At 36.9% G+C, this 6,398-nt stretch overlaps 2 pseudogenes across 1 annotated transcript; both read left to right on the top strand.

The window, feature by feature from the left end:
• Nucleotides 1–2,646: 2,646 nt before the first annotated feature.
• On the top strand, nt 2,647–6,008 carry LOC104757149 (uncharacterized; annotated as a pseudogene). Its single transcript, XR_015586279.1, has 4 exons — nt 2,647–2,851; nt 3,222–3,286; nt 5,187–5,418; nt 5,533–6,008. The product of XR_015586279.1 is annotated as an uncharacterized LOC104757149 (transcript).
• On the top strand, nt 3,913–5,079 carry LOC147923984 (glutathione S-transferase T3-like; annotated as a pseudogene).
• Nucleotides 6,009–6,398: the final 390 nt, after the last annotated feature.

Raw genomic sequence — 6,398 nt, 5'->3', positions numbered from 1 at the left:
TCAGTAACGACCACATCTCAGCAGCAGACTCACAATGATTTACCTTCCTAAGTACCTTATCACCAACGTGATTGATGATGATGGTGAGAGCTTGCTGTGACTGATCAATCTTGATCGGATCTGGAACTTGTTTCGATTGCAGCAATGATCCATCGGAGGATTCATCAGCGGAAGCCATCTTCTCCTCACTCTTGGATAATGGAACCGTCTTTGTCAGATCGAACTCAGTGAGGATGCTCTTTAGTCCAAGAACACCTAATTGTGCCAGGATCCTTATCTTCCAAAGCGAGAAGTCGCTTTCTCCATTGAACACCTTGATCTCTACTCTTCTTGTCGTCGCCATCGATCGGATCTTGAGTAATCGTTAGAACCGAAGCTCTGATACCAATTTGTTAATAAAACTCTCACTCAAAGACCTGAACCAATGAACTCGCAACCTCACAAACTCTCTCACGATGTATCGTAAACGATTTGAATCAAAGAGAAGAAACAAAACGTAACAGAAAGAACAACGAACACACACAAAATTGTTTACCCAGTTCAATCAGATCGATGTGATCTGACCTACGTCTGGGGCCGAATCAATTCGGCAATCCACTATATCAAAGAGTGTACAAAAACAGAATCAGAGCAGAGCTCAACAACAATGGAGTCTCTAACTCTCAACAACTTTCTGTTACAAGAGATAAGAAGAATGAAAACGACGATGGTGAAGAGATAATGATCTGCAACGATTAAACCAAACGCAGCGTTTATGTGACCAAGCCTCTCTCGCAAAAAGAGCATTAGCCTTCCTCTTCCAAAACCCCGGTTCAATAACTTCCACCAAAACCAGATATTGATTTTCACTAACCAGCAACTAAACCAGCTACTGAAATTGAATCAGAAACCATACCTCTTAACACTGAATAAGCGCATACATTCATTGTGGATCTTAAATTTGCGGAGGGGTCGACCTTACGGCACATGTTTCACACATTTCTCCTAATCCCATTGGTTGCTTGATCACTAAATAAAATAAAGAAACTACAATAAACATAAAATCAATAATATAAATTTTTCATTAGAAGTATATTTGAACTATGGAGTTATACGAGTTGATAATAGCTGCGGGTATAATTTGAACTATGAAATAATTTTTTTTTTTTCATTAGAAGTATAATTTCCGTAAAGGGAATGTATACTGATTTTGAATTATAGAATAAATATGAAATATTAAAAACTATTCAACTCACAGAGATACGAAAGCGAGACTAGTTAAAGTTGCATTTTTTCCTTCCACAAATATATAGACCGGTCCACAAAATCTTTGAAGAGATGCAGGGCATACGCAATCTCTAAGACCGACCAGCTTTATAGACATGCACTCTTTTGAAATAATTTTCTAACCTTACTATTTTTGTTTTGAAGTATCAAAATCTTGAAATTGTTGGCAGAAATAAAGAAGAGAAAAAATTGTCGAAATCTTTTGTCCCTTCGGGGATATCCAACAAAATTAGAATAATACGGAAAAAGTTAGCATAGCTCTTAAGCAAGGATAATATAGACACATAAAAACCATTAAAAAAAAAGAGATAATACAGACAAATCGAGAAATTTTCCAATTTTTTATTTATCAAATTATATATATGTTGTAGTTCTTTGTTCTTTTGTTTGTATTCTAATAATATTTCCCGAGACGTAACACCCTCTTTTAGTTTCTTTATGTCATTTTAGGGTAAAACATCCCAAACACTAATTTGATATGGATCACTTCTTTGCAAGTTGTCGTTTCGAACGTTTCGAGTGGGATGATCTGTATCGTCTGGTCTCATTGTGAGTAAACCACTTTAATTACTTTGGTATATGATAATTATACACATGTACATTATATCTCTTGAATCTTCGCCATCTCATGTTCAAATCTTGCTAGAGATGGATGATTTAAGCCTCAAAACAGATATTATAAACTGCTAATTAATTTCGTGCTAAGGAAGATTATAAGAAAAAAGGCAAGAACTATTTTGTTTAGAAAATAATGGAAACAAACTCACAAAACAGGGAAAAAAGAAAAAACATTAGTATACATTATTATTGTTCCAACTTCCAATTCCTTATTAAAGTATATGTCAACGGGATTCTAAGCATATTCATTGGAAACAACAGTCATGGTAGAAGTTAAAGGATCAAACGTTGGCTGTAACGTAAGTCATATATACACACTTATTAAAGTATGTTATCAAGTCAACAACAAGCCTGAGCCTAAAAATCCAAGGTTAAGAAGTTTTGGGTTTCAGGGTACGTTGTATATTAAACGTTTAGTGTTAGTTAATATTATGGTATAGTCGTATAGATGACGTATAGTCAGTGCGTATAGTGGTTAAGAACCTTTTACTTTGAAAATTATCCACCACTTGAAGATGAACACAGGAAATTAAAGGGAATAAGAAAGAAAAAACTGCTGATGGCCTGACGCAGTTGAACGTTTGAATTCCAGACTATATATACGTAAGATCAAATAGACTTCTTAGGGCATGTGCATCCGCGTATGCATAGACCGTCCTTCATAATAAAAGGATTTAATTTAAATCTAAATGTGTTATTTATTGAAGATATGTTCCTTCGTATGGGACGTTGTTTACTCCGTCCGTCCTTACACATGGCAAGCTATGAGAGCGTTTTGTTTTTTGGGTAAGGGATACAAAAAAATCAAAAGTTCGAGATCATTTTTTTTCTGCGACTTTTTCTCTTCTTTCTCTATCTCTCTCGACAGCGACTCGTTTTACCGGTGAAAGGAACCGTTAATTTCGTCCGATGAATCCATCCGCGGTATCATCTAGAAGATTATCCCCCGGTTTCGAAGTGAAAGGAGGTAATTTTTCTACAGCCGTTAGCGAATTTAGGGTTTGAACTTCTGGGATTCGAAATTCTTTCTCGATTGAGGGTCTGTGATTTGTTATTAGAGTTCAAATAAGGGTTCTAGGTTTCGATTTTTTATTCTGATATCGATTTAGGGTTCTGTGATTAGGTTAGGGTTTTGGATTTAATTTTGAAGTATTTTCAATTTTTCATCTGATTCGGTAGGTCTGGTCTTCGATTGTTTAGTATATGGTTCGATTGTTGTCGATAATAGTTTTTTAAAGTTATTGTCGATTGTTGTTATTTTGTTTAGATTTTGTTGATTCTTTAAAGTTAAACTGACTCTAGCTTGCATATTGTTTGGTGGTCATGAGTTTCCTCAGGGTCACTTGATGACAGCAACACAACACGGGAAGTCACGGAGCAGTTGAGAATCATTGAGTCAAAGGTAAATACTTTGGTTGTTTTGGTTGTGTAATAGTTTTCCTATGCTTTATTTCTGTTAATGCTTTGGTTGTTTAATAGTCGAGAATGCTTGTATTTGTCTCGGTAAAAAAATTTATATGAATGGTCGTTAGCGAATTTACTATATAAGTTTGATCATATATATAAATGGTTGTTTAGCGAATTTATATGAATAGTCGTTAGCGAATTTATATGAATGGTTGTTTTGGTCGTTAGCGAATTTACTATATAAGTTTGATCATAAATTCCTTTGGTTGCTTTAGTTGTGTCTTGATCTTAAATTGCTTTGGTTGCTTTGGTTGCTTTGGTTGTGTCTTGATCATAAATTGCTTTGGTTGCTTTGGTTGCTTTGGTTGTGTCTTGATCATAAATTGCTTTGGTTGGTGTAGAGTTTTGCTCATTCATTGCTTTGCGTGTAATAGTGATCTATTTAAAACCATAATTTAGTTGTGATGAAACTTATATAGTTGTGATCAAACCGTATAATTTAGTTGTGATCAAACTTATTTTGTACTGTGCTTTGTAGTTGTGTAGTTTTGTAGTTGTGTAAGCTGTGTAATATCTTAAATTGTGATTAGACTTTAGGTAGTTGAGAGATAGTTGGTAACTTATTACTCTTACTCTTATCTTTTCACCTTTTAAACACCAAACCCGCCTTCAATGTTTATCCATCATCTTCTATCTCTCTCCTTGTTAAACCAACAACATTTCCGAACCCTCATCATCCAAAACTCTTCTTCTTATGAGTTCTTACAACATTTCCGAACCCTCTAGTTATTTAGAGCTTCTCAACAGTCAAGGAGAGTCGCATCACCATCAAAACTCTCCTTATGAGAGTTTTTCATCGCCTGGCGACAATGGAGCTCCTGAAGTACCTCCTTGGAGCTTTCAAGAGTCACAGGATGTACCTCTTTCTCAAGAGACCCCTGTTAGGAAGGATAGAAAGAAATGGAATCCGGCGGATGATGAAATTCTTATCAGTGCGTGGCTGAACACTTCAAAGGACCCGATCATTGCCAATCAACAGAAGGGAGGAAGCTTTTGGCAGAGGGTAAACAAATACTATGCAGAGACTCCCCATGCTATGGCCAATGGTGAACAGGGGATGAACATTAACTGTAAGCAGAGGTGGTTTAGGATCAATGAGTGCGTAAACAAGTTTTGCGGGGCTTATGCAGCAGCAGAGAGGCTCAACAGCAGTGGACACTCAGAGAACGATGTGCTAAAGATGGCTCATGACATCTACTTCGCTGAGCAAAATACGAAGTTTACAATGGAGCATTGCTGGTTAATGTTAAGGTTTGAGCAGAAGTGGATGAACCTTAACGCTATTAACAATGCTTCCACGTCTGTCAGAAGAAAGAGGACACCTGCTGCAGCTTCACAATCCGAGGCAGCTTCATAATCCGAGTCAACACACAGTGAGCAAGTGTTTGAGAAAAGGCCTCAAGGTGTCAAGGCTGCAAAGGCGAAGAGGAACAATGCTTAGGGGAAGGCTCTTGCTGACTATAAGAGCATGTGGGAAGTAAAGAAGGTGGATATGGCTGAGAAGGAGAAGCTACAGAAGCTTGGCATACTAGACACACTTCTTGCCAAACCAGAACCACTTAGTGAAGCTGATCAACTTATCAAGGATAAGATAGTAGCTCAGTATTTCTGAGATTGTTGTTACTATTTATGAATTTCGTAGTAGCTAAGTTCCAATGGCAGTATTACTTTTTTCTGTTTTCAAATATGTTTGAATTTGCGTTTCTGACTATGTAATCCTGTTCTTGTTTGATTAATCTATTATCCTTGCGTTTCTGATTGTGTAAACCTGTTCTTGTTTGATTAATCTTTTAACCTGTTCTTGTTTTTTTCTGTTTATGTTTCAAATAAGTAAGATGGGCCAAGACTACAGCTACTCTCAGCCTGATTCGTCAGATCAACATGGTAGATACTCTGACGACACAGAGGATAGGGAGATAGAGGCTTTGATTCGGATGGATGAGGCTGAGAGTAGCTTGAACAATGCTCAAGCGACTCAATACCCTCCTCAACCGGAGGTTGAGTTCGGATTCCCGAGGCATGCTATTGTGGTGGTCAGCCCCTCTTATCTTCATATCACAACAGACGGTATGCTACAGCCCCACTTATCTTCATATGTATATATTAAGTGTTCTGCTAATTATATATTAAGTGTTTGCTAATTATATATTAAGTGTTTGCTAATTATGAATGTTAATGCAGGTTCTTTACATGTGGGAATGTTGATGATGGAGAGATGCATATCCACAAGTGGTGGGATGAAGCTGTTACGGAGGAGATGCGGGAGATTGGCAGACACTGTGAAGTCCTATCTCAGAAGGTAGATAACCTACCAACGCTGTTTGATTATGAGACAGCGCAGATAATAGACCGGTTATAGAAGGAGGTGTTTGAGCTACGGAAGACCAGAAATAGGATTAGTAATGGGTTTGTATTGATGGTTTTGGTATTTGCTTTTCTGGGAGCAATACTAGGTATGCGTGTATGAATTTATCTACAGCCTTTGTATGTATGCTAGTAGTCACGGATCATATCTCTTGTATTCACGGATCATATCTCTTGTATGTATGCTAGTAGTCACGGATCATATATCTTGATGGTCACGGATCAGTACTTTTGTATTCACGGATCATTATTGTCACGGATCATTATTGTTTGGAGCCTTTTGTCACGGATCAGTACTCTTGAAATCACGGATTCAGTAACACGGAAGACCAAAATCATTTGCTATAAATAAGTTTCTTTTGTAAGACAAGATCTCCACTTCTCTTTTCCTTTAAAACTCGATTTCTCCTCCTCAAGATAACAAGATCAAAACTTCTCTTTTAAAACTTCTCCTTTAAAACTTCTCCTCCTTTAAAACTTCTTTTTTAAAACTTCTCCTTTAAAACTTCTCTTTTAAATGGCATCTTCATCATACCATTATCACTACCAAAGAGATGGCATGGATGATGAATTTGATGCTTTTTTTGATAATTTCCTAGAAAATTCTGGTCTTATTCAAGAGCCAATAGAGCCACAGAGACGGATTTTTATACCAAGAAACCGAGAAGAAGGCCACAATAATC

Source organism: Camelina sativa, chromosome 17 (genome assembly GCF_030686135.1).
Source record: "Camelina sativa cultivar CO46 ecotype springtype chromosome 17, ASM3068613v1".
NCBI classification, from domain to species: domain Eukaryota; kingdom Viridiplantae; phylum Streptophyta; class Magnoliopsida; order Brassicales; family Brassicaceae; genus Camelina; species Camelina sativa.
This window is presented reverse-complemented; position numbering and strand designations above follow the sequence as displayed.